Source organism: Oncorhynchus tshawytscha, linkage group LG03, assembly GCF_018296145.1.
Source record: "Oncorhynchus tshawytscha isolate Ot180627B linkage group LG03, Otsh_v2.0, whole genome shotgun sequence".
NCBI lineage: Eukaryota > Metazoa > Chordata > Actinopteri > Salmoniformes > Salmonidae > Oncorhynchus > Oncorhynchus tshawytscha.
The window spans coordinates 62819914-62832961 of NC_056431.1; the positions used below are offsets into that span (position 1 = coordinate 62819914).

Below are 13048 nucleotides of genomic sequence, written 5' to 3' on the forward strand. Positions count from 1 at the left end.
TTTGTTCCTTGTTCCAAGGACTTTACAGTGCACTAACCAAAGCACGGCATTGAGTAAACTTTGAATAAGGCATGACATAAGTCTCTTTCTAACCTGCATTCTAACTATTAAGTTAGTGAAAGGCCTGCATTGTAAGTAGACCTGCATTTTAACTACTTATGTAGAGAAAAGACCTGCATTCTAACTACTAATGTAGTGAAAAGACCTGCATTCTCTGTAAACTGGTCATCTCTGTACACCTGTCACAAGATCGACTGGTTATGCTTATTTATAAAACCCTCTTAGGCCTCACTCCCAAGTATCCAAGATATCTACTGCAGCCCTCATCCTCCACATACAACACCCATTGTGCCAGTCACATTCTGTTAAAGGTCCAGAAAGCACACACAACCCTGGGTCACTCGTCTTTTCAGTTCGCTGCAGCTAGAGACTGGAAAGAGCTGCAACAAACACTCAAACTGGACAATTTTATCTCAATCTCTTCATTCAAAGACTCAATCATGGAAACTCTTACTGACAGCTGTGGCTGCTTTGTGTGATGAATTGTTGTCTCTACCTTCTTGCCCTTTGTGCTGTTGTCTGTGCCCAATAATGTTTGTACCATGTTTTGTGCTGCTACAATGCTGTGTTGCTACCATGTTGTTATCATGTTGTATTGGTGTCATGTTTTGTTGCTACCATGCTGTGTTGTCATGTGTTGCTGCCTTGCTAATTTGTTTTCTTAGGTCTCTCTTTAGGTAGTGTTGTGTTGTCTCTCTTGTCGTGATGTGTGTTTTGTCCTATATTTATATATATATATATTTATTTATTTTTAATCCCAGCCCCGTCCTCGCAGGAGACGCTTTAACATTTGGTAGGCCGTCATTGTAAATAAGAATTTGTTCTTAACTGACTTAAATAAAGGTGAAATAAAATAAATAAATACAATTCTAACTAATAATGTCGTGTAAAGACCTGCATTCTAACTACTATAACTACTGTTGGACAAAATGCCATGCTACACTAATGTTAGGCTAAAACAACAAATAATACAGGTTTCATGAGGGATAGGGTTAATGCATGTATCATAAGGCAGTTGTTAGTGGAGCTTCTGTTCCCAGTGGATCACTAGCCACACCCTTGGTTTCATGGTTCCTCTTATAACTGCTCTCTGTACCAATACTACATAAGGCTGCATAATATGAAGGAACACATTTTGAGCAGCTACAAGTACCAGCATCAGTCCGGGTTTGGCTAGTCATTACTGACAAGATTCTCCATTTGACATGTTATTTAGATTAAACCTGGCCTCAATTTAGTTGGCTTCAACATGCAACATACATTCATACACACACACACACACACACACACACACACACACACACACACACACACACACACACACACATACACACACACATACACACATACACACATACATACATACATACATACATACATACATACATACATACATACATACATACATACATACACACATACACACATACAGGAGTAATGTTGCTCCCTCTGAAGTCACAAAGACCCTCCACCAAGGCAAGGTGGAGTCCAGGAGAGGTGCTAAAAAACTGAAACGAGGGCCAGCACTATGTAAAGCTGTGGTGGAGGAGTGGCCGAGCCGAGGTTTCTAATGTCACAGTGAATACTGCATAGGGTCTCTGTTCATTAGATGGTTGGAGAATTGGAGAATGTGCAGACTGGAATTCTTCCCACACCCAGTGCATGTCTGAGATTCTTCTGGCATCCGCTCGCAGTCTGTCCTGTGATTTCTTTAAAATAGTACAATAAATATGCCTCATGAATAGACAATAGCACAAACAATAGATGCTTTTAATAATATTTCAAAATAAATGTTAAAAAATGTGTGTTTCTTACATCAAACTACTTGTTCCTTATCCGCCTTCCTGGTTTGGAGTGTCAGAACCCAGAAGTCCCAGGTTCATCTTCCTCAACTTTGTCATTAGGTATTATTACATAGCAAAAAGTGGCTGATGAGATAGATTACTCAAGCAACAATGGTGGACTTTAACATAGTCACATACCTATGGTGGTGCCTGGAACTGGTGATTGGCCATGATTGAACTCCTGTAATTGAACCCCCCCCCCCAAAAATATTATATGAACTTGAGCCAAATCAATATATGATCATCTAATGGCAATTCATTTATTTTTAAACGCAAAATTAAGTTCATAATATTACAGTAGTTGATATTACCAAGGAAACTGTCCGCAGCAACAATCAGACAGAGAATGACAATGAGTAGAACCCAACAGGCAACAGAGGTCTCTGTGAGGAGAGAGGAGATACAGTTAATATAAGTCTGCATTTACAATTACATGTCATTTTGTTTTCCTAGCAGCTGCATTTACGTGTAATTTTGTTGCCCTAGCAATCAGTATAGCTTTGTTGTAAACCCTTCCCTGCAGAAAGTTAAGAGATAATACTAGGTTATAAGACATGTACATATGCAGCAAGAGATAAGTGTATCATGACCATCTTAGTAATGGTTATACAGTACCTTCCTGTAGAAAGGGTAATGAGGCCATAAGTCTGATATTGACACATGCAGTGAAAGATAAGTGAGCATCTGGCTCAACTTTGTTATCCATGCTACAACACATTTCTCAACCTCATATATATGTGTGCCATTGTAACAGTATAACTTTCGACCGTCCCCTCGCCCATACCCGGGCGCGAACCAGGGACCCTCTGCACACATCAACAACAGTCACCCTCGAAGCATCGTTACCCATCGCTCCACAAAAGCCGCGGCCCTTGCAGAGCAAGGGGAACCACTACTTCAAGGTCTCAGAGCAAGTGACGTCACCGATTGAAACGCTATTTAGCGCACACTGCTAACTAAGCTAGCCGTTTCACATCCGTTACACTCACCCCCCTTTTGACCTCCTCCTTTTGGGGGTATCTGTACTTCACTTAAACTTCTTATGGCTGGGGGGCAGTATTGAGTAGCTTGGATGAATAAGGTGCCCAGAGGTGCCCAGAGTAAACTGCCTGCTCCTCAGTCCCAGTTTCTAATATATGCATATTATTAGTATATTTGGATAGAAAACACTCCGAAGTTTCTAAAACTGTTTGAATGATGTCTGTGAGTATAACAGAACTCATATGGCAGGCAAAAACCTGAGAAAAAATCCAATCAGGAAGTGGGAAATCTGAGGTTGGTCGATTTTCAACTCAGCCCCTATTGAAGATACAGTGGGATATTGGTCATGTTTCACTTCTTAAGGCTTCCACTTGATGTCATCAGTCCTTAGAAACTGTTTGATGCTTCTACTATAAAGGGGAGCTGAATGAGAGGGGAATTAGTCAGAGGTCTGCCAGCAGTCACGCGCTGGTCATGCTCATTTCACATGAGAGGTATCTCCCGTTCCTTTGCTTTTCTGAAGACAAAGGAATTCTCCGGTTGGAATATTATTGAATATTTATGTTAAAAACTTCCTAAAAATTGATTCTATACATCGTTTGACAAGTGTCTGCGTCCTGTAACGGAACTTTTTGACATTTTATCTGCAAATATTGAACACGTTTCATGAGTTTTGATTTGTTTACCAAACACGACAACAAAAGTAGCTATTTGGACATAAATGATGAACATTATCGAACAAATCAAACATTTATTGTGGAACTGGGATTCCTGGGAGTGCATTCTGATGAAGATCATCAAAGGTAAGTGAATATTTCAAATGTTATTTCTGACTTCCGCTGACTCCAACATGGCGGACACATGTATTTGTTGTCTGAGCGCCGTACTCAGATTATTGCATGGTTTGCTTTTTCCGTAAAGCTTTTTTGAAATCTGTCACAGCGGTTGCATTAAAGAGAGGTGTATCTAAAGTTCCATGGATAATACTTGTATTTTCATCCACATTTATAATGAGTATTTCTGTAAATTGATGTGGCTCTCTGTAAAATCACCGGATGTTTTTGGGAACTACTGAACATAACGCGCGAATGTATACTGAGATTTTTGAATATAAATATGAACTTTATCAAACAAAACATACGTGTATTGTGTAACATGAAGTCCTATGAGTGTTATCTGAGGAAGATCATCAAAGGTTAGTGATTCATTTTATCTCTATTTCTGCTTTTTGTGACTCCACTCTCTTTGACTGGAAAAATGTTTTTCTGTGGCTTGGCTCTGATCTAACATAATCGTTTGTGGTGCTTTCGCTGTAAAGCCTATTTGAAATCGGACACTGTGGTGGGATTAACAACAAGATTACCTTTAAAATGGTATAAGATACTTGCATGTTTGAGGAATTTTAATTATTTAATTATTTCTGTTGTTTTGAATTTGGCGCAGTGCACTTTCACTGGCTGTTATCATATCGATCCCGTTAAGGGGATTTCAGCCCTAAGAAATTTTAACTATTTATATTTTCGACAACTTTTAATTTTACTTCACTGCATTCCTAAAGAAAATAATGTACTTTTTCCTCCATACATTTCCCTGACTCCCAAAAGGGTTTGTTACATTTTGAATGGTTAGCAGGACAGGAAAATGGTCCAATTCACACACTTATCAAGAGACCATCCCTGTTCTACCCTACCGCCTCTGATCTGGCGGACTCACAAAACACAAATGTTTCGTTGGTAAATGATGTCTGAGTGTTGGAGTGTGCCCCTGGCTATACGTAAATAAAATAAAAAAGACAATTGTGCCATCTGGTTTGCTTAATATATTGATACTTAAGCATTATTTTGCTATTACATTTACTTTTGATAGTTAAGTGTATGAAAACCCAAATACTTAGACTTTTACTTATGTAGAAATTTGCTGGGTGAATTCCACTTTTATGTAAGTCATTTTTTATTAAGGCATGATATACTTTTTCCACCACTGTCAACCAGTATGAATAGTGTGTGTGTGTGTGTGTGTGTGTCTCAGGTGATTTTCACCAGAGGATGTGTGTACATAGAAGGAGCCAGTTGCTTGTCCGTAGGGTTGGAGGCCTCACAGACATAGAGACCATTCAGCTCAGAGTTGAGACTGAGGAAGTTCAGTGTGTCTCCTCCCTCTGCTCTCACTGAAGACCCAGACCATGGCTGGGCCACTCTGAGGGGGAGAGAGAGAGAAGGAGGTCTGTGTGTGTGTGTGTGTGTGTGTGTGTGTGTGTGTGTGTGTGTGTGTGTGTGTGTGTGTGATGGAAAGTGTATGATAGACAAGTGTATGATAGTCAAGTTCCTTGACGTCCACATCAGTAATGACTTAACATGGTCGACACACACCCACACAGTCGTGAAGAGAATGGGCCCTCAGATCCTCAAAAAGTTTTACATTGAGAGCATCTTGACTGGCTGCATCACCTCTTGGTATGGCGATTGAACTACCCTTGAAAGTAAAGAGCTAAAAAAGGTGGTGCGGACTCTATATTAGGCGGTGTGAGAGGCAGCCCCGAAAAATTGCCAAAGAGTTCAGCCACCCAAGCCATAGACTGTTCACTCTGCTACCGCCCAGCAAACGGTACTGGAGCATCGGCTCTCAGACCAACAGGCTCAGAGACAGCTTCTACCCCAAGCAATAAGACTATTAAATAGCCAGACTGCTGAATAGTCAATTAATGGTACACAAACTATCTGCCCTTACTATTTTGATCTGACCCTACGCACACTCACTAGACTTTATATACAGTACACACTCACTCACTCACCCACCCACACTACACTGTTACTCCCACACACATCCCTCACACATTCAAACACTACATATGCACACACACACACATAACAAAGATGTATACCAACACAGAAACACACACACACACTTCACATAATTTTCTGCAGCAACTCTGTTCCTTATTTTACTCTTATTATTATCTCTCCTGATGCCTAGTCACTTTACCTTGTCTTCATGTACATATCTACATCAACTACCTGTACTTCTGCACATTGATCTGGTACTGGTACTTCCTGTAAATAGCCCCATTGTTGTATATTGTTTTGTATTTCTCTTGTGTTTGTTACTAATTTATTTATTATAATGCTTTTTTAAACTCTGCATCGTTGGGAAAGGTTTGTAAAAGCATTTCACTGTAAAGTCTACACCAGTTGAGTTCAAATCAAATTTTATTGGTCACATACAAATGTTTACCAGATGTCATTGCGGGTGTAGCGAAATGCTTGTAAATTTGACATATTTGATTTGATAGAGAGAGAGACATTGAGAGAGACAGCGAGTGAAAGAGAGACATCGAGGTGGTTACAGTTACTGCAGATATAGAATGTAAATAGACCTACACTCACACACCCATACCAAGGCAGATATATGACACCCATAACAATGACTCTACAGTCTCTGAGCAGTAGGTTGAACTTAAAACCTTTTAAGGATTAGCCCCTTTTTTCCAATTTTCGCCTAAAATGACATACCCAAATCTAACTGCCTATAGCTCAGGCCCTGAAGCAAGGATATGCATATTCTTGGTACCATTTGAAAAGAAACACTTATGGAAATATGAAAGGAATGTAGTAAAATATAACTCAATAGGTCTGGAAAAAATATAAAACAAAGAAAAAATCAACTGTTCTTTTTTTTGTACCATCATCATTTTTTGTACCATCATCATTTTTTGTACCATCATCATTTTTTGTACCATCATCATTTTTTGTACCATCATCATTTTTTGTACCATCATCATTTTTTGTACCATCATCATTTTTTGTTACCATCATCATTTTTTGTACCATCATCATTTTTTGTACCATCATCATTTTTTGTACATCATCATTTTTTGTACCATCATCATTTTTTGTACCATCATCATTTTTTGTACCATCATCATTTTTTGTTACCATCATCATTTTTTGTACCATCATCATTTTTTGTACCATCATCATTTTTTGTACCATCATCATTTTTTGTACCATCATCATTTTTTGTACCATCATCATTTTTTGTTACCATCATCATTTTTTGTACCATCATCATTTTTTTGTACCATAATCTTTGCAAGATAAAGGCCATAATGTATTACTCCAGCCGAGGTGCAATTTAGATTTTGGTCATTAGATGGCAGGAGTGTCTTTGCAAAGTTTTAGACTGATCCAACGAACCATTGCATTTCTGTTCCAAATGTTGTATCAAGACTGCCCAAATGTGCCTAATTTGTTTATTAATAACTTTTCATGTTAAAAATTGTGCACTCTCCTCAAACAATAGCATGGTGTTCTTTCAGTGTAATAGCTACTGTAAATTGGACAGTGCAGTTAGACTAACAATAATTTAAGCTTTCTGCCAATATCAAATATGTCTATGTCCTGGGAAATGTTCGTGTTACAATCGCATTAGCCTATGATAGCTCAAACGTCCGTGGAAGGGACACCGATCCCGAATAAGTTTTTATTCCACAGATGAGGCAACACTAAGAATTCAGTTGTTTGTGAACCTGGTCTTCCTTCATTTCAGTTTGATTACTTGCAGTAGAGGAGCAGTACAATGAAAGCTTTGTAAAGGTACATACCACTCTGTGCCTCAGAACAATGTTTAAGCTAAATAAAATAACATTTGATACAGGCTAGATCAAAGGCTTTGCTCTGTGGAAATGGTTTTAGATGGAACCCAAAAGGGTTCTACCTGGAACCAAATGGGTTCTACCTGGATCTAATAGGGGTTATTCAAAGGGTTCTAATATGGAGACAATCTAATAAAACGTTTTTGGTTCTAGATAGCAGCTACAGTGAGTTTATACTTACAGTGGATGTTTATGTTGTAGTTGTGGGTCTTCTCTGTTACCAGGGCAGACTGGTTGATCACACACTGGACCTGCTGCTGATTGGCTGCTCTGGTTGGCACCCCGAGCAGGTGGCTGAGTACTGTGGTGGTTCCGTTGGTGTGCTGGGTGGAGTTAGTCACTGTGCTCAACAAACTGCCCAATGCACATGTCTTCCACCTCACATCTGCCTGTGGCTTGGCACCAGCAGCCACACAGTTTGCCAAGATAACCTCATTCTCCCCAATGACAGGAGGAACATCAACTGTCACATTCACTAGTGGAGGAACTATGACCAGAAAACAAACAATCAAACATACAGAGAGTAGACAGTCACCAATGATCAATGTGGAACTATATATGAAAGAACAACCCAAACACACACAGCCCGTCATGTGAAACTTATCCAAATGCTCATGTTACATGACCAATTCTTTTTTAAATAAACCCTTTCATGTTTTCTATCTGGGCAATTGCAATATACATCATTAGTAGCTACACATTTACTGTATTGGAGGTATGGGCAATCAAGTTTTAACAGGTTTTAGCTCACCATGATGAGAGGTACATGCATCTCAGGATTTAAGTCTCACACACACCCAAAATCTGCTTTTCAGCTTCACCAGTTCCACTGAAAAGTATTCACAGCCCAGTGATTATGCCGGTAAGGAATGCTGGATATAGTGGTGTATTCTTTATATTCCAGCGTTTGTTGCACCATTAGGGAAACTATGGGTGCTTCTCCTGTTTACTGCTTGAGAAAGAGGATACACTCTTAGAAATAAAGATTCCAAGTACAAAGACATAGGGTTCTTGTCCCCACAGGGGAACCCTTTTTGGTGATAGATCAACCTTTTCGGAAGTCATTAAAACTCGTTTTTAAACCACTCCACAAATTTCTTGTTAACAAACTATAGGTTTGGCAAGTTGGTTAGGACATCTACCTTGTGCATGACACAAGTAATTTTTTACAACAATTTTAGTTTATGGACAGATGATTTCACTTATAATTCACTGTATCACAATTCCAGTGGGTCAGATGAATGAAAACGCTAAGTTGACTGTGCCTTTAAACAACTTGGAAAATTCCAGAAGATGACGTCATGCCTTTAGAAGCTTCGATTAGGCTAATTGACATCATTTGAGTCAATTGGAGGTGTACCTGTGGATGTATTTCAAGGCATACCTTCAAACTCAGTACCTCTTTGCTTGACATCATGGGAAAATCTAAAGAAATCAGACAATTGTAGACCTCCACAAGTCTGGTTCATTCTTGGGAGCAATTTCCAAACGCCTGAAGGTACCACGTTGATCCGTACAAACAAACGTGTGCAAGTAAAAACACCATGGGACTACGCAGCCGTCACACCGCTCAGGAAGGAGACGTGTTCTGTCTCCTAGAGATTAACGTATTTTGGTTGCGAAAAGTGCAAATCAATCCCAGAACAACAGCAAAGGACCTTGTGAAGATTCTGGAGGAAACAGGTACAAAAGTATCTATATCCACAGTAAAACGAGTCCTATATCGACATAACCTGAAAGGCCACTCAGCAACAGGGAAGCCACTGCTCCAAAACCACCATATAAAAGCCAGACTACGGTTTGCAACTACACCTGGGAATGAAGATCACACTTTTTGGAGAAATGTCCTCTGGTCTGATGAAACAAAACTAGAACTGTTTAGCCATAATGACCATCATTATGTTTGGAAGAAAAAGGGGGAGGCTTGCAAGCCGAAGAACACCATCCAAACCGTGAAGAATGGGGGTGGCAGCATCATATTGTGGGGGTGCTTTGCTGCAGGAGGGACTGGTGCACTTCACAAAATAGATCTCATCATTTAGCAGGAAAATGTTGTTGATATATTGAAGCAACATCTCAAGACATCAGTCAGGAAGTTAAAGCTTGGTCGCAAATGGGTCTTCAAATGGACAATGACCCCAAGCATACTTCCAAAGTTGTGCCAGAATGGCTTAAGGACAACAAAGTCAAGGTATTGGAGTGTCCATCACAAAGCCACAAATTTGCGGGCAGAACTGCAAAAGTGTGTGCGAGCAAGGAGGCCAACAAACCTGACTCAGTTACACCAGCTCTGTCAGGGGGAATGGGCCAAAATTCCCCCAACTTATTGTGGGAAGCTTGTGGAAGGCTACCCGAAACGTTTGACCCAAGTTAAACAATTGAAAGGCAATGCTACCATACACTAATTGAGTGTATATAAACTTCTGACCCACTGGGAATGTGATGAAAGAAATAAAAGCTGAAAGAAATCATTCTCTCTACTATTATTCTGAAATTTCACATTCTTAAAATAAAGGGATCCTAACTGACGTAAAACAGGGAAATGTTTGCTGGGATTAAATGTCAGGAATTTTGAAAAAATGAGTTTAAATGTACTTGTCTAAAGTGTATGTAAACTTCTGACTTCAACTGTATATAGAGTGTGTTAACAGGGTGTTAGGCCACCACGACCTGCCAGGACAGCTTCAATGCGCCTTCGCATCGATACTAAGAATGGACTTAGTGCTCAGAGTAACAGCATATTAATACATTTAGGAACTTGGCCGGAGGCTTAGCTACTAGCATTCAGTCCAGAAACATTGACTTATTTGAGAGAAAGAGTTTCAATGTCCGTTATCTGATATCTCTTTGTCTTGATAGTTCTTTTTACAGTTTTTTGTTTTCATCAATCTCTCTGTATCACCCCTCTGTCACTGGTTACAAATTCCAAAGGGAAACTCCCCATCTCCGGGGAACAGAGTAATGTGAGGGAGTCATGTTTTTGCTGTGTATGGACTGTACTTTTGAATTTTATGTGTTCTTTTGTATTTTCTGCTAGCCTTCTGGCCAGGTCTCCCTTTTCTGGCCCCAAATGGCACTTTCTGGCTAAATAAAGGTTAAATAAAAAATATTATAAAAGTAGCAATTCTTTACATACTGCACACAGCACGTAAAAATATAATTATAAGAATATATAATAATAATAATGATAATAATAATACAATAATACTATAATAATAGGTAGACTCAGTCACAAACTTCTGAATGATTTTTAACAGTTTACAATATGTTCAAAAGCACTGAAACTAAAGAGTAGTTAAAAATATATTCTCAGGAAGGAAACAACTGCTAACCGTCTAACAGATGTTCAAAAATATCATTCTTTATCTCTGACGCAAGTTTGGTGGTTGCAACCAAACTGTAGTTTTCACTGACTTCCTTCTTCTTCTTTCTTCTTCTCCTTTTTTGAGTGGTCAAACAGCTACTGTTCACTGCAGTGCCTGGTCACTAGAGATATTGGATTATTTTAAATTTCACTGAACGAAATGCATGTCCCACTCAGAATAGTATAGGATTAATTAGCATCCAACCAATCAGTATGTGTGAATAAAACCAACACAAAGAAATGTACACTAGTAATGTACACACACACCAACCACTGCCACTACCACCCATAAACCAACAGACATGTCTCTTCTTGTTGATTAAAAGGCAGAAGTGCACACTAGGTTAACCTTTAGGAATGCTTTAACTTGATAATAATTTACGTATTTTGGAAGATTGGGTTGGGAGGAAGTTGAGGCTAAAACAGTTCATAGATCAGGAGGGAATTAATCTGCGCGGAACCCCCATGTGGTCTATAATAGCCACTCCCATATCATCAATCAAGCAGACAGAACAGAGCCACAACGACCAGGAAACAGCTTGTCCCTGTGTGTTCCTAGTTCCAAGGCTGAAATACAAGGACTTTACAGTGCACGAAGCAAAGCAAGGCCTTGTGAAAATTGTGTGTACATTTTGAACAAGACATGACATAACAGTCTCTTTCTAACCTGCATTCTAACAATTAACTTAGTGAAAAGATCTGCATTGTAACTAGACCTGCATTCTAGCTTATAATATAGGGAAAATAACTGCATTATAACTACTAACTACCTACAGTAACTACTGGTGACCGAAAAATGCCATGCTACACTAATACTAGGCTAAAAAAAAACAAATAACATAGGGTTTATCAGGGATAGGGTTGATGCATGAATCATAAGGCAGCTGTTAGTGGAGCTTCTGTCCCCAGTGGGTCAGTAGTCATGGGTGGCAGGTCAGTAGCCATGGGTGGCAGGTCAGTAACCATGGGTGGCAGGTCAGTAGCCATGGGTGGCAGGTAGCCTAGTGGTTAGAAGGTTGGACTAGTAACTGAAAGGTTGCAAGATCAAATCCCAGAGCTGACAAGATAAGAATCTGTTGTTCTTGCACCTGAACAAGGCAGTTAACCCACTGTTCTAGTCTGTCATTGAAAATAAGAATGTGTTCTTAACTGACATGCCTAGTTAGGTAAAAAAAAATAGCCACACCTTTGGTTTCGGTTTCTTTTATGACTGCTCCCTGTACCAACACCCCATAAGGCTGCATAATATGAAGGAATTCATTTTAGAGCAGCTGCAAGAACCACCATCAGCCAGGGTTTGTCTAGTCATTACTGACAATATTCTCCATTTGCACATGTTATTTAGATTATACCTGACCTCCCTTTAGTTGGATTCAACATGCACCAAATACACTGCTCAAAAAAATAAAGGGATCACTTAAACAACACAATGTAACTCCAAGTCAATCACACTTCTGTGAAATCAAACTGTCCACTTAGGAAGCAACACTGATTGACAATAAATTTCACGTGCTGTTGTGCAAATGGAATAGACAACAGGTGGAAATTACAGGCAATTAGCAAGACACCCCCAATAAAGGAGTGGTTCTGCAGGTGGTGACCACAGACCACTTCTCAGTTCCTATGCTTCCTGGCTGATGTTTTGGTCCCTTTTGAATGCTGGCGGTGCTTTCAGTCTAGTGGTAGCATGAGACGGAGTCTACAACCCACAGAAGTGGCTCAGGTAGTGCAGCTCATCCAGGATGACACATCAATGCGAGCTGTGGCCAGAAGGTTGGCTGTGTCTGTCAGCGTAGTGTCCAGAGCATGGAGGCGCTACCAGGAGACAGGCCAGTACATCAGGAGACGTGGAGGAGGCCGTAGGAGGGCAACAACCCAGCAGCAGGACCGCTACCTCCGCCTTTGTGCAAGGAAGAGCAGGAGGAGCACTGCCAGAGCCCTGCAAAATGACCTCCAGCAGGTCACAAATGTGCATGTGTCTGCTCAAACGGTCAGAAACAGACTCCATGAGGGTGGTATGAGGGCCCGAAGTCAACAGGTGGGGGTTGTGCTTACAGCCCAACACCGTGCAGGACGTTTGGCATTTGCCAGAGAACACCAAGATTGTCAAATTCGCCATTGGCGCCCTGTGCTCTTCACAGATAAAAG

At 40.1% G+C, this 13048-nt stretch overlaps 1 long non-coding RNA gene across 1 annotated transcript; it reads right to left on the reverse strand.

Moving 5' to 3' along the window:
• Window positions 1-1430: 1430 nt before the first annotated feature.
• On the reverse strand, window positions 1431-8667 carry LOC112237021. Its single transcript, XR_002951322.2, has 4 exons — window positions 7718-8667; window positions 2216-2287; window positions 1876-2085; window positions 1431-1769 (listed from the first exon to the last, which is right to left on the reverse strand). It is a non-coding gene; the product is annotated as an uncharacterized LOC112237021 (long non-coding RNA).
• Between the last annotated feature and the right edge of the window lie 4381 nt (window positions 8668-13048).